Below are 15,269 nucleotides of genomic sequence, written 5' to 3'. Positions count from 1 at the left end.
TGGCGGAGAAGGGCCACATAAGGAGCAATGCCCACCATGGCCTCGCAAACAAAGGCAAAGACGGCAAGAAGGGTCACGGATTGGGGATCAAGGTGCAGCATATGGATCTGATAATGGGCAAGCACTGCGTTGAAGAAGGCGGAGAAAGGAGGAACCAGGCCAGCACAAAGGGCGTCGATGAAGAATGGGACCTCGGTGGCTGTCCGGTCGATACGGGCACGAGACGCAGGTCAGGCCACCGTCCTTACCCACTCATTGATGCTGGAGGCGAGCATGGGATGCACCTTGTCCATGGCTTCTTGGTTGAGCACTAGCGACCTACCAACGGCAGGCTCAGCAACCGGGCATGGCCCGACGGAGGACAGGGGACTCTTCCCTTTCTTCGACTGGTTCAATGCCATGGCAGTGGGAGGATTGAGCTCAGATCGGATCGGGGGAGAGGCTGAGCTTCGAGGAAGCGGAAGAATTGGGGAGTGCGCGGCAACAATGGGAGGGAAACCATGTAGAACATGGTGGCTGCCTAGTCAGGCAGGTATCAAGGCAGCATGGGCAATCAACCACCATGCGTCGACCAAGGCCGCAGACTATTGGGGCCCGCGATGCTCTGCACTTGCCCTTTGGCTTTGCCTCGAAGCCAAGCCCGAGCGCTCCTTGGCCCCGGGGGCTACTGTCGGCGTTCTAGGAACGGGTGTCCCCAGACTTGCCTGCCTGCGGCCCACGGTGTGGCTCTGCAAGCGGGCCCATATGACCCATCTTCACCAACAAGCATTCAAGACCATCGCAAGGCAAACGACACAAGACCTCCTCAGGAGCGGCCTCACCAGGCTGGCTCGCGAGGGGCGGAGAGATCAAGGCCAGACAAACCTCGCGAGGTTCCCATGACGTGAGCCATCACTACAAAAAAAGACACATCCGTGACATTTTGGGCCGAATGAATTTTTTCTGTCATACATATGACACTTCTATGACGATAATTGTGACAAAACCCGGTATCATCATAGATGTGGTGGGCTCCTACTTTTATGACAAAAAATCATGACAGAAAATGGGCTTTTCGTCCTGGGCGGGCCGGAGACGCAGCTGCATGACATTCTTTGGGCCGTCCATGACGGAAAAGGCCATGGTAGAAGCGAGGGGGAGGAAAATTTCGGGGAGTTCCCAGTTATGGTGGGAGGTCGGGGGCCGAGCGATTCGCGTTTCTCTCGTACACGTATGCGCGTGTGTGCGAGGCGTTCGCTCTAACTGAACCCGAGTGAGGCATTGGGCTCTGACTCAACCCGAGCGATTGCACTGCAGGCTACGTGTTACTGAACCCGAGCGATCGATTGATGGCTGTTAACTGAACCCGATCGGGCGATTCCTTTGCTACTGCTGCTAACTGAAGCCGATCGATGTTGCCTCTGGATGAACAGTGAGCGTTGCGGGGGGGGGGTGGATGAACTGTTCCCGGTGGGGGTGGATGAACAGGACCCCGTGGTGTTGCCTCTGGATGAACACGACCCCGATCGATCGAGCCGGTTGGGGCTGGATGAACAGGACCCCGTGGAGGGCTGAATGAACAGGACCACCCCGTGGAGGGCAGGATGAACAGTAGATGGTGGAGGGCAGGATGAACAGTAGCCCGTGGAGGGGTGGTTGAACAGGAGCCCGTGGAGAGGGCTGGTTGAACAGTAGCCGGTGGAGTAGCGCGCGGTGGAAGCTGGATGAACAGGAGCCCGTGGATGAAAAGTCGCAGGTGGAGGGAGGAGGAGGTCGACGGTGGATGAACAGTAGCTCGTGGAGGCTGGAGGGGGTCAACGGTGGCGATGAACAGTATCCCGTGGAGTCCCGTTTGGCGGTACGCCACAGCCCTCCCGTTGAACAGGACACCCGTTTTGACTGTAGCACTCCAACACAAGTCCGTTTCCTCCGTTTTGCGGTACGCCACACCCCTCCCGATGAAGAGGACCCTCGTTTCGACCGTAGGAGGTCCGTTTCCTCCGTTTTGCGGTACGCCAGACCCCTCCCGATGAACAGGATCCTGTTTCGAACGTGGTCGGTCGAACACAAGGCCGTTTCGTCCGTTCTGCGGTACGCCAGGCCTCCTTTCCATCGCTTGTTCCGTCCAAGCCCTCCTGATGAACACGACGCATTCTGTTGCCTCCCCATGAACACGACGCATTCTGTTGCCTCCCCATGAACACGACACATTCCATTGCCTCCCCATGAACACGACGATGACGTTGTTTCTCCGTTCCGACCCAGCCATGTACACGAGCCCTGGCCGTACGTATGCGCGAGTAGGCGTTCGAGACCCCGCCCGTATGTACACGTATGTGGCCGTATTTTCTTTCTTGCACCCTGGCCGCCTCTACTACGACACGTGCGTGCCTCTACTACGACACGTGCGCGCCTCTACATCTACCAGTATGTGCGTACACGTTCGCGACCAGAATGACAACGCTACATATGCTTCGACCAGGTGGGTCCCGACTGTCAGGCACTTCCTTGCTTGCGAAGATGTAGCTGGTCGGTCGCAGCAGTCATGGGGTGAATCATTTTGTTTTTTTTTCCCGGACGCACTTCTTTGCGTGCGAAGATGTAGCTGGTGGGTCCCAGCAGTCGGGGGCCTGGTGGGTCCCAGCAGTCAGGGGGGCGAATCGTTTTTTTTTGGACGCACTTCCTTGCGTGCGAAGATGTAGCTTGTGGGTCCCAGCAGTCAGGGGGCGAATCATTTTTTTGCAAAATACGGTGGCCCGCCCGATGGGTCCCCACTGTCAGGTGGAGGAATAATTATTTTCCATGTAATTAGGAGGCACTTCCTTGCTGCGGCCATGGACCCAGCTTGACCTCTCCATGTATAGTCCACGTCCGATGGAATCCGTTCCTTGACCACGTTGACCATGCCGCGCCAAGAGCATGAGGGCGGTGGACGACAATGAGGCCTAGGAAGGGGACGACACGGAGCCGGGGAAGACGCGGCAATGGATGCCCACACGTAGAGGAGTACGAGGGTGCACTGGTTCGCTGCGGTGTGAGGCTACCATCGCCGCAGAATAACAGGGGGTGTGGGTGAGTAGAGGGATGGCCTAGCCAGCGGTGAGAGTAGTAGGGGGCGGTGAGGCCTCCGCTGCATCACAGCCAGCCATGGGAGGCAGGAGCAGGAGGCACGACCGAAGCTGGTTTGGGCGGCTGGAGCAAGAAGACCAGAGATTGAAGAAGCATTATGGCCGTTGGATGGATATCATATCATGCATATTGACTAAGTTGACAAAGCCCTCCATCCCTGTCAACTTAGTAGGCCCACAAGTCAGCCTCTCAACAAGGTGGGTCCCAGCTAGCAGGGGGGTATTCATTTTTTTGTGTGTAATAAGGAGGCACTTCCAGTGGGTCCGAGCTGACAGCCGGGGGAACATTTTTTTCACGAAATACGGTGGCCCTTCGGGTAGGTCCCAGCAGTCGGGGGCAAACGTTTTTTTCGCGATATACTAGTGGGCGTACGGTGGGTCCCTGCTGTCAGGTGGAGGAATAATTATTTTCCGCGTAATAAGGAGGCACTTCCTTGCGGCTGTTGTGGACCCAGCTGTCAGCCTCTCCACCTACAGTATTCTTCCGATGGAATTCGGTCGTTGACCACATTGACCACGCCGCGCCGATAGCACCACGGTGGTGGACCACGATGAGGCCTAGGAAGGGGACGACACGGAGCCGGGGAAGACGCGGCAGTGGATGCCCACGTGGAGAGGAGTACGAGGGTTCACTGGTTCGGCTGCCCTGTCGTCGCCGCAAAATAACAGGGGGTGTGGGTGAGTGGAGTGGAGGGATGGCCTAGCCAGCGGTGGGAGTAGTATGGGGGCGGTGAGGCCTCCACGGCAGCACAGCCGGCCATGGGAGGCAGGAGCAGGCGGCACGATCGGCGCTGCTTTGGGCGGCTAGAGCAAGAAGACAAGAGTTTGAAGAAGCACTACGGCCGTTGGATGGACATTGTATGGTCAATTGAGCTAGAATCGTGCATATTGACTAAGTTGACAAAGCCCTTCATCCCCGTCAACTTAGTAGGCCCACTATACTGGGTCCCATCTAGCAGGGGGTATTCATTTTTTTGTGCGTAATAAGGAGGCACTTCCTTACGTGCGAAGATATAGCTGGTGGGTCCGAGCTGTCAGCGGCGGTAACGTTTTTTTCGCGAAATACAGAGGCCATTTCGGTGGGTCCCAGATGTCAGGTGGAGGAAATCATTATTTTGCACGTAATAAGGAGGCATTTCCTTGCGTGCGGCCATGGACCCAACTGTCAGCCTCTCCACGTACAGTCCACTTCAGATGCATGTCAGTCGTTGACCACACTGACCACGCCACGCCGAGAGCACCAGGGCGGTGGACGACGGTGAGGCCTAGGAAGGGAAGGACACGGAGTACGACTGTACGAGGGTTTACTGGTTCGTTTGTCATCGCCGGAGAATAACAGCAGGTGTGGGTGAGTAGAGGGATGGCTAGGCCAGCGATGGGAGTATGGTGGGGCGGTGAGGCCTGCGCGGCAGCAGAGCCGGCCGCGGGGAGGAGGGAGGAGGCAATCCCGCCGGCGCTTGTTTGAGCGGCTAGAGCAGGAAGAGCAGAGATTGAAGAAGCACGACGGCCGTTGGATGGACATCCAACAGTATACATGCCATCTGTGGAAAGCCTCAAATCTGTGGAAAATAGCATACAACCCATCTACCATTATTTCAAATAATTTACAGCCCATTTGCTAATCCTTACGGGTTTTTTTGGAGCCCATATTCTTTATGTTAGCATTACATCCCATATTGTGGTCACGGTTAAAAAATCATACAGAATTTTGCATATGTCGGTGCGGTCTAAACTGTTTTTAATCCCGAAATTTCGAGTCACATTCAGACTGATTTTAAAAATAAATGTATATCAATATAAAATCCAATAAATTGTCCACACATAAAAATCGATGCAATTTAAAATCTCGAAATGAAAAAAGATATTCGAAAATAATTGCCGGTTTGATGTGTTTTAAAAATGTACAGCCCATTTCTCATTACTGATAGGTCATTTTCTCAGCCAGCCGAATGAAGCTCTCCTCGTCTTGAAAGATTTGCAGCCCAACAGGCCTGATAAAGTGACTTACTTGACAAATCACAAAAGAACTGGGCTAGCCATTTTCAGAAAGAAAAAAAACTACCGGGCTGGTCTGTGGTAAACATAAAAGAAAAGGCTGTCTAGACAGGCCAGAGTGTCCCGCACAGCCCAGTTGACACCCTGCTTCCGTCTCAAAAACAAATTAGATAAATGCCACTCCAATTATGGCGATTCATAAAAATGCCACTGCAATTTCCAAACTTTGAAAAATGCCACTGCAATTTTTGCAAACTTTGAAAAACGCCACTGCAGTTTGCAAACTTTGAAAAACGCCACTCCAGACTTCGAAAAATGCCACTAGAAATGGCATGAAATGGCATTTTTAAAAGTTTGGAAATTGCAGTGGCATTTCTCGAATACACCAGATTTGGAGTGGCATTTATCAAATTAACCCAAAACAAAAATAACTGGGCGAGCTGCTGGGTCCCTGGTGTCAGCCGCTCATTGTGCAATTCTCTCGTTTATTGACTACGTTGACAATGGCATGGGACCCAGATGTCAGAAATCCACTAGAAGGAGCCATTTTTTATTGGCTTGAAATAAGGAGACACTTGCTTGCATACTGCCATGACCTTGGCGGGTCCCTGCTGTCATCCTCTCCATGTACAATCATCTCCTGATTGTGTACGCGTCAACTTGCTAGGCCCACAAGTCAGCCTCTAAGTCGTGGAGGACAAATACAACCCATTTAAAAAATAACAGCCCATACCATACGTTCAAACAGAAAGTTCAACATTCAGACCAAAGTAACAGGTCCGATCCACATATAGAGTACTGAACTTCCACGTTGACAACCATCATAGCCAAGTTAACTATCTACTCCCACTAACACTCTAGTAGCATACAAGTACTAACTTACTCTTAGCTAACTAGACGATGCCGGCCGCCATCTGCTGTCCATGCTGAACGCCGGCACCGGCGTCCTCCGCCTCGCCTCGGACTTGCCAGAGGTACGATAGGGCGCGTTGCTCGCGCGCGTTGGCCCTTTCCATGCCGGTGTGGTCCGCCGAAGCTTTGGCTTCCAAGCGGGAAACCCACTTGACGAGCTGGTAGAAAAAATGGCATCGCGAACGCGTGCGTGCCCGATAGCCTCCAGGGCTATTTGCCGGTCGCCGGCCTCCACGTAGTCGGCCTAGTTGCGGGCGCTCTGCTCGCGACTCAGAGCGTCGGTGCGCTGCTGGTCCATGTCCCGCTAGCGGTGCAAATTGACGATACACTGCTCCCCCGCCAGGCGGTCGCGCTCCAACAACTCCTGCTCCTCCGCCATGCGGTCATGCTCCAACAACTCCTCGATCTCCGCATTGCCATCTAAAGACAGATAGAATGCCTCCTCCCTCCGTCTGCCTTCTGGTGAAAACCCGAACACTAGTTCCGGCGGTAACCGCCTCCGGCGTCGCCTACTGCGGCTGGGTGGGGGCATGGCGGACATGGCGAACGACATCGGGCCGGTGGGGGCTTATGAGGATATGGCGAGCTGGGTCACGGTGGCACCTGAGAAGGCCAGGAAACAGTACTTATAGGCAGAAGGTAACGCGACGGTCATCGCAATTCAATGCATAATGGCATAGCGCACCAACTTGTCGTGGAAAACTAGAGAAACCGAAATTATGACTGTGTCGTCCCGTCCCGTCTGGGTCGCACGCCGGCATGGCGGTCAAACGAGTGCACTTGAATCATCTCCCATGAGGGAGTCCTGGATTAGGGGGTCTCCGGACAGCCGCACTATATCTTTCGGCCGGACTATTAAACTATGAAGATACAAGATTGAAGACTTCGTCTCGTGTCCGGATGGGACTCTACTTGGCGTGGAAGGCAAGCTAGGCAATACGGATATGTGTATCTCCTCCTTTGTAACCAACCATGTGTAACCCTAACTCTCTCAAGTGTCTATATAAACCGGAGGGTTTTAGTCCGTAGGACAACATACAATCATACCATAGGCTAGCTTCTAGGGTTTAGCCTCTCTGATCTCATGGTAGATCTACTCTTGTACTACCCATATCATCAATATTAATCAAGCAGGACGTAGGGTTTTACCTCCATCAAGAGGGCCCGAACCTGGGTAAAACATCGTGTCCCCTGCGTCCTGTTACCATCCGCCTTAGACGCACAGTTCTGGACCCCCTACCTGAGATCCGCCGGTTTTGACACCGACATTGGTGCTTTCATTGAGAGTTCCTCTGTGTTGTCGCCGTTAGGCTTGATGGCTCCTTCTATCACCGATAGCGATGCAGTCCAGGGTGAGACTTTTCTTCCTGGACAGATCTTTGTGTTCGGCGGCTTCGCACTGCGGGCCAACTCTCTTGCCCATCTGGAGCAGATCGAAAGTTACGCCCCTGGCCATCAGGTCAGGTTTGGAAGCTTAAATTACACGGCCGATATCCACGGAGACTTGATCTTCGATGGATTCGAGCCCCTGCCAAGTTCGCCACACGTTCACGATGAGTACAATTTAGCTCTACCATCGGACCGTATTCAGGAGATCACACCGGCAGCTGCTCCGAGCCTCAATTCGGAGCCAGTTGCGCCATCCATGGAGGGGTGGATAGTCCCCGTCACAGAGGCCATACCCTTAGTGGTGATCGAGCCGAATATCGACCTTACCCTTCACGAGAGTCGTGTCGTTAAACTGCCAGATTCTTCTCCGGCCATGGACTCCGAACCGCCTGCACTCGTTCCTATCGAATACGGTTGGGCGCCGATCATGGAGTTTACCTCCGCAGATATCTTTCAGCACTCGACCTTCGGCGACATACTGAATTCATTAAAGTCTCTCTCCTTGTCAGGAGAGTCCTGGCCGGACTATGCCCGGCAGGATTGGGATGCGGATGACAAAAAAATTCGCCACCCACCCACCACCCACTTAGTAGCCACTGTCGATGACTTAACCGACATGCTCTACTCCGACTCCAAAGACATCGACGGTATGGACGACGATGCAGGAGACGAACAGGAACCACTGCCCACAGGGCACTGGACACCCACTTCACCACATGACATATACATGGTGGGCACACCAAAAGAAAATGACAACGAGGAACGGATGGATGCAACGAAGGGTTGTCCCCTCGAGAAGCAGTCAAAGAGGCGGCTAAGCGCTGCCCCAAATCCTGCCTCGGTAGAAACAACGATCATACAGACCCAGCATTAGAGTAGGGTGAACCATTGCCAGACCACGGCAACACGGAGAATCAAACCATACAACCCGACTCTGTCAAAGATAATAGTCCAGACGACATCACACCGGACAGACACCCGGAGCAATAGAATGCCCATCAAAGGCTCATTGCCACCGCGAGGAGTCTAAAAAAGCAGAAGCAAAGGCTCAAGGTTGCGCAAGACATACTCCAAATCAGATGGAGTAAAGTACTCAACACAGCAGTGAAGTACGGCGGTAATCGCCCCACCAAGAGCTACCCGAAGCGGAATTTGCTACATGAATTCGATGAGGAGGCCTTAGATCCCCCACAACCAAAAATTAAAATAGCCATCTGGCCGGATAGACGACCTCACGGCCAACATAGAGCATCAAATAACGCCGCACATAAGCCAATACGCGATCCACGCGAGGGCTCGCATCAAAAGGACTATGCAACCAAATCCATCTATGGACCACGCAACGTGCTCCAGCATACGACGCAACACCACAAAAACTCAAACAACATGGTACACCCAGATACAGGGGTGCCGCACACCACCTATGTTTCACCGATGAGGTGCTGGACCATGAATTTCCAGAGGGATTCAAAGCCGTAAACACAGAGGCATACGATGGAACAACAGACCCTGGGGTCTAGATTGAGGACTATATCCTCAATATCCATATGGCTCGAGGAGATGATCTCCACGCCATTAAGTATTTACCCCTCAAACTCAAAGGGCCAGCTCTGCACTGGCTTAAAAGCCTCCCCGAAAGCTCCATTAGAAGCTGGGAAGAGCTTGAAGACGCTTTTCAGGCAAATTTTCAAGGGACTTATGTCTGACCTCCGGACACGGATGATTTGAGTCATATAACTCAACAGCCCGGAGAGTCAGCCCACAAGCTTTGGAACATGTTTCTTACTAAAAAGAACAAAATAGTCGACTATCCGGACGCCGAAGCCTTGGCAGCTTTTAAGCATAGCGTCCGTGACAAATGGCTTGCCAGACACCTCGGCCAAGAAAAGCCGAGAACAATGGCAGCATTAACAAGCCTCATGACCCGCTTTTGCGCGGGTGAGGATAGCTGGCTAGCAAGATGCAGCACCAGCGACCCCAGTACATCTGAAGTTAGAGATGGAAACGGGAAATCACGGCGCAGCAACAATAATAAACGCCAGAATAAAGAAGACAGCCCGAAGAGCACGGCAGTAAACGCCAGATTCAGAAGCTCTCGGCCAGGTCAGCAAAAGCCGTCCTCTAAAGGCGCCAGAGATGAACTGTCCAGCCTAAACAAAATTCTGGACCAAATATGTTAGATCCATAGCACCCTTGGTAAACCCGCTAATCATACCCACAGAGAATGTTGGGTCTTCAAGCAGTCCGGCAAGCTCAACACCGTACACAAGAGGGAGGATACACCAAGCAAAGATGAGGATGAGCCTCTCAAGCAAGACACTGGGGAACAAAAGAAATTTCCACCAGAAGTCAAAACAGTAAACGTGTTACACGTGATCAAGGGGAGAAACAAAGCGGCACTCCCAGAGAAATATGCCTAGCGGCCAATCACCGTGGAGTCCTGCCACTGGTCGTCTCAACCGATCACTTTTGACCATCGGGATTACTCGGCACGTATCCGGCGTGCAGGATGGGCTGCCTTGGTATTAGACCCAATAATTGACGGATACCACTTCACACGAGTCTTGATGGACGGTGGCAGCAGTCTAAACCTGATATACCAGGACACAATCCGCAAAATGGGGATAGACCCAACGAAAATTTGCCACAGCAATACTACCTTTAAAGGAGTAACGCCAGGCCCAGGGGCTCATTGCACGGGCCCCCTGCTACTAGAGGTTATATTCGGCTTCCCTGATAACTTCCATAGCGAACATTTAACATTCCACATTGCTCCATTCCAAAGTGGCTATCAAGCACTACTTGGACGCAAAGCTTTCGCTTGCTTTAATGCAATACCGCATTACACTTCCCTCACGCTCAAGATGCCCGGTCCATGTAGCATCATTACAGTGAATGGAAATATTGAGCGATCTTTGCACACCGAAGAGAGTGTGACTACCTTGGCAGCCGCACACTAAAAACGGCCTCACCAAGTAAAGCATTTGATAGGCCGTCAAGACCACGAACACGGTTAGACGAGTCTGGCGTAGCTATATGTAATTCATACAGGATTGATGGCCACACCCCTATTACAAATACAAGGGCGTCAACGCGCGCAGACAAGTGGCAATTTTTACTCATCTTGAATTATACATGGTTTCTTTAAAACTACCTTTTTGCACGACAAATTTTCACCTAAGTTCTTCTCTTTTACAGATGACCATCATGCTACACCCATCCAGGATACGGCACAACAGAGACACAGGCGCAGACGTGCAGCAGGGACCCGCTCCAAGGATTCTTTTTAGATTAAGACCCTGCGTCAACCTTTTTTACTGTCTCCTGTTGATACACATCCCTCAGACTCTCAGTACAATTGAGAAGGATGCTGACATCTTGGCATGTGGCCACGTAAGAATAATGCACATACCTGGACACAAGGGGCTTCTTACAAAGGGCACTATTTAGGCCCGGTTATACCATAAAGACCAAATACCTTAGGGAGTGTTCGGCGTCACGAGTTTGGCCTTATATGCATCAGCTCTGAATCATGTCTTTGGTCAAATGTTGGGTTTGCCCGGCTCCTGTGTTTTGGTGCCTTACGTTCCGCTCTATCGGCTAAGGCAGCACCAGGAGAACTACTGCGATTGTGCCCTGGTTCATCCAGAAGAGCACCTTAGTAAAGAAAGCCGAAAACTGACTGTCATGATATAGCGCGAGACTGGTCAACCACTCGATGACCTATCGGAATGTTAGAATTCCTCCGCTTTAACGAAGGGTCGTTTCCCGGCCAGGCATATACGCACCCCGAGTTCGGGAGAGTGCGGAGCCACCAGGGGCTATATAGTAGCCCCACCGTCAAACTCCTATGGCTAAGTGAAAGTGTTAAAGCATTATAGTCGGGTAGCCTCGTTCGCTGCGCTATCACCTCCTTAATAGGACCAAGACGTTGGGTTAAGTGTGAACACACGTCTTCTGCGAGCACCTCCGCATTATATGCGTGGGGGTTGAAGCCGACGACTGCAATCTTTCAGGCATATACATATATACATAAACGGCCGCATAGGAGGCATCATATTACTTTCAGGCAAAAGTATAAATACAGCCTTAATACATTTCATAAAAACATTGTGTTTACAATGGGAATACATGTCACTCAAACATAATATTCTTCGAGCACTGGGCCTCTATCAAACGAGCACCCTCAAGAACTTCTTCAAAATAGTGCTCGGCAGCCACTCGGCCTATGGCCGAACACCGCGCCGCAACAGTGGTAGCATCCATCTCCGCCCAGTATGCTTTGACACGGGCAAGGGCCATCCGCGAGCCTTCTATGCACGCCGACCTCTTCATCGTTGTCGGTGTCAAAACCGGAGGATCTTGGGTAGGGGGTCCCGAACTGTGCATCTAGGCGGATGGTAACAGGAGACAAGGGACACAATGTTTTTACCCAGTTTCGGGCCCTCTCGATGGAGGTAAAACCCTAGTCCTGCTTGATTAATATTGATGATATGGGTAGTACAAGAGAAGATCTACCATGAGATCAAAGAGGCTAAACCCTAGAAGCTATCCTATGGTATGATTGTTTTTTGTCCTATGGACTAAAACCCTCCTGTTTATATAGACATCGGAGAGGGCTAGGGTTACACAGAGTCGGTTCCAATGGGAGGAGATATACATATCCGTATTGCCAAGCTTGCCTTCCACGCCAAGGAAAGTCCCATCCGAACACGGGACGAAGTCTTCAATCTTGTATCATCATAGTCCAGGAGTCCGGCCATAGGTTATAGTCCAGCTATCCGGACACCCCCTAATCCAGGACTCCCTCAATCGCATTGATGCATGGCACTGCACAAAGGAACTGATGCACTAAGCTGAAATAGCTGTTCGGCTTCGGCTTCTCCGGCCACAGATTATCTACGACGGACCTCATGCCAAGTGCGGACAATCTATTAAGGTCGGCCCATTCGGCTAGCTGATCATTAAAGGGAAGCGGATGTTCTGGAATGTTAAATTGCGACCAGAACAGCTTGTCCACTTCACGATTTGTCTGATCTCGGAAGTATTCGACCGCATCAACAGCGCTCGCCGCCAAGTCCATATATGCGTTTGCCGAACTCCACAGCCGATCTAGAGGGGCATACCGCAAATCTCCGAACTTCCTCTGCAGCAGAAAGGGCTTCCCAGCCGCAATATCCCTGGCTTCACGCAGCTCCTCCTTCTTCGCCCTCATAGCAGAGCGGGTGTCTTTGGTCGCCACCATGGCCTTTTGAAGGTCCGCTGCCTTCACTCGGTTCTCTTCTTCAAGGAACTGGCAACGATCGGCGGTGTCTTTTAATTTTACGGCCATCTTGGCCATCGTCTCTTTGCTTTCACAATGCGCGGCCTTCTCGGCTCTTAACTCTTCGGCCGCCTTCAAAGCAGTCGCATTGCTAATTCTTGCTTGTTCCGTGGCTCGGGTAAGTTCCGCCCAAAGGGTCTCCACGGTGGCAGCTCCGTCTGCAGTCACAACATATTAAAGATACTGGCATCATGTTGTTCTTACTATGTGACATTCACCAAAAAACATTACTTACCCTGTAACTCGTCAAGCCGCTTGTTAACAAGCTCAATGTTGGCGTCTGCGGCATCCAATTGCCCCTTTAGTTTGGCAAACTCATTAGTACGGATAGCCATCGGAGCTTCCACCACCTACACACAAAGGCAGTTTGGTTATTACTTGGGACTATGATCCTCTGTTTGCCGCCGTTCTCGATGACAACCAGAGTCTTAGGGGCTACTATCTACACAGGGCACACCTAAACATGTGCGATACTATCAAAAAGTATATCATTTCACGTACCTCAAAGCCCGTCAGTAGACTCATAAAGGCTTCATGTAATCCGCTTTCGGCGGACGAAATTCTTTCCATCACCGTACCCATCAACGTACGGTGTTCTTCTAAGATGGCCGCTCGCTCCAACAGCTCCCTCAGTACGTCCGACTGCATACCAGATGGTGCTGTACTCTTTTGTTTGCTCTCTTCGAGAGCTGGACGCTGGGGACTTCGGGTGACTATAGGATTATCTTCTGGCCTCATCGGATCCAGAGAGGTCCTCCGTGACGACACTTCAAGGTCGCCCGCTTCTTGAGCGGGGGAGTCCGGGGGAGGTGTTTCGCTCTCCATCATCTTCGGAAGAAGATCCCCCGAAGACGACCTCTACTGAGAGGGGCTAAGGTCCGAACTTCAAGATAAAGGCTTCGGTTATTTTCCTCAGAGGTAAGGTAGTATATCTTCACTATTAAAGTACTTTTTGATTACTTACAGCTCGTTGGAGGGCTGATCCCCGCGCGGACTTTGTGTGGCAAGAGCATCCTCCAAGGCAGGACCCTCTGGTGGAGATTTCTTCTCCCATTTGGAAACATTAGTTTCCGGATCTTCAGAGGCAGTCTTCTTCCTTCCCCGAAGCGAGAGAATGTCAGATTCTTCCCCTTGGTTATCCTCCTTCACGGAGGCGCTCATTCCCTCGGTTGGAATTGGTAGCGATGGGGGCCCGCTCTCGCCCTCGTTATTCCCCCCTTTATCTTCCTTTGAGGGCTCCGGGCAAGGTGCCAGCTCGAGCATCTATTCCAGTACCGGATTTTCCAAACCCTCAGGAAGGGGGGCCGAACACCGAATCATCTTCACCTTTGTTAGCCAGTCCTGGTAAAAGAGCAATTTCTCAGAATGACGTCATGATAAATAAAAGACGGCGTGTTCGGCTAGAGGATTATTTACCTGTTCGGCGGTGCGGTTGCTGCTCAGGCCCACGTCCTCGGTAGTATCCGGACACTCAATTTGGGGCCAAAGAATGATTTATACATCTCCTCATGCATCAGGCCGAGGAAATTCTGAACAGAGCGCGGTCCTTCTGGGTTGAACTCCCACATGGGGGGGTCGGCATTTGCATGGCTGGATTCGTCGAACCAGCATAACTTGCACCACCATGACCAGACTGAAATCTCCTTCGAAGAGACCTTGAATGGGGCTCTGCAATACAGGCACGTCCTTGGCTAGGCCCCAGCTCAGCCCTCTGCTAATCCAGGACATCAGTTGTGGTGGAGGGCCCGAGCGGAGAACAGGGGCAGCCGCCCACTTGGCACTTCTGGGAGCCATGATGTAAAACCACTCGCATTGCCATAATCCGGACACCTCTGCAAAGGAACCCTTTGGACATGGAGCTCTAGCGATCTTGCTTATTAATGCGCCTCCACGCGCTACATGCTGCCCTTCGACCGTCTTCGACTTCACGTCAAAGGTCTTGAGCCACAGGCCGAAATGAGGGGTAATGCGGAGGAAGGCCTCACACACAACAATAAATGACGAGATGTGGACAAAGAAATCCGGGGCTAGATCATGGAAGTATAGCCCGTAATAGAACATCAGACCCCTTACGAAGGGATCCAGAGAGAGGCCTAGACCTCGGAGGAAGTGGGAGATGAACACGACATCTTCGTTGTGTTCAGGAGTAGGGACGACCCGCCCTCGGGCGGGCAGCCGATGCAAAACCTCGGCGGTCAGGTATCTTGCCTCCCTCAACTTCTTGATATCCTCTTCCGTAATGGAGGAGGGCATCCATCGGCCTTGAAGGCTGGATCCGGACATGATTGAAGATCCGGAGGACCTGACCTGGGCTTTGGGTGTTAGAACTCGAGGCGGGGGAAGGATTCGATTGAGCACGGGAGGGATAAAAGTAAAAGCCTTGTCCCTTTATAAAGAGGGTGAATATCAAGCGTCCTCTCCGTGGCCGTTTGGGACTTGCCTATAATCTGGGAATCCTAGATGCGGTTGGGTTACCCACGACCGTATTGAAGAGAATCCCATAATTAGGGGAACACAATCTCTGCTTTGACGAGACGTGTCAA

This window comes from Triticum aestivum, chromosome 5A, assembly GCF_018294505.1.
Source record: "Triticum aestivum cultivar Chinese Spring chromosome 5A, IWGSC CS RefSeq v2.1, whole genome shotgun sequence".
In the NCBI taxonomy this organism is placed as follows: domain Eukaryota; kingdom Viridiplantae; phylum Streptophyta; class Magnoliopsida; order Poales; family Poaceae; genus Triticum; species Triticum aestivum.
Note: the sequence above shows the minus strand (reverse complement) of the source record.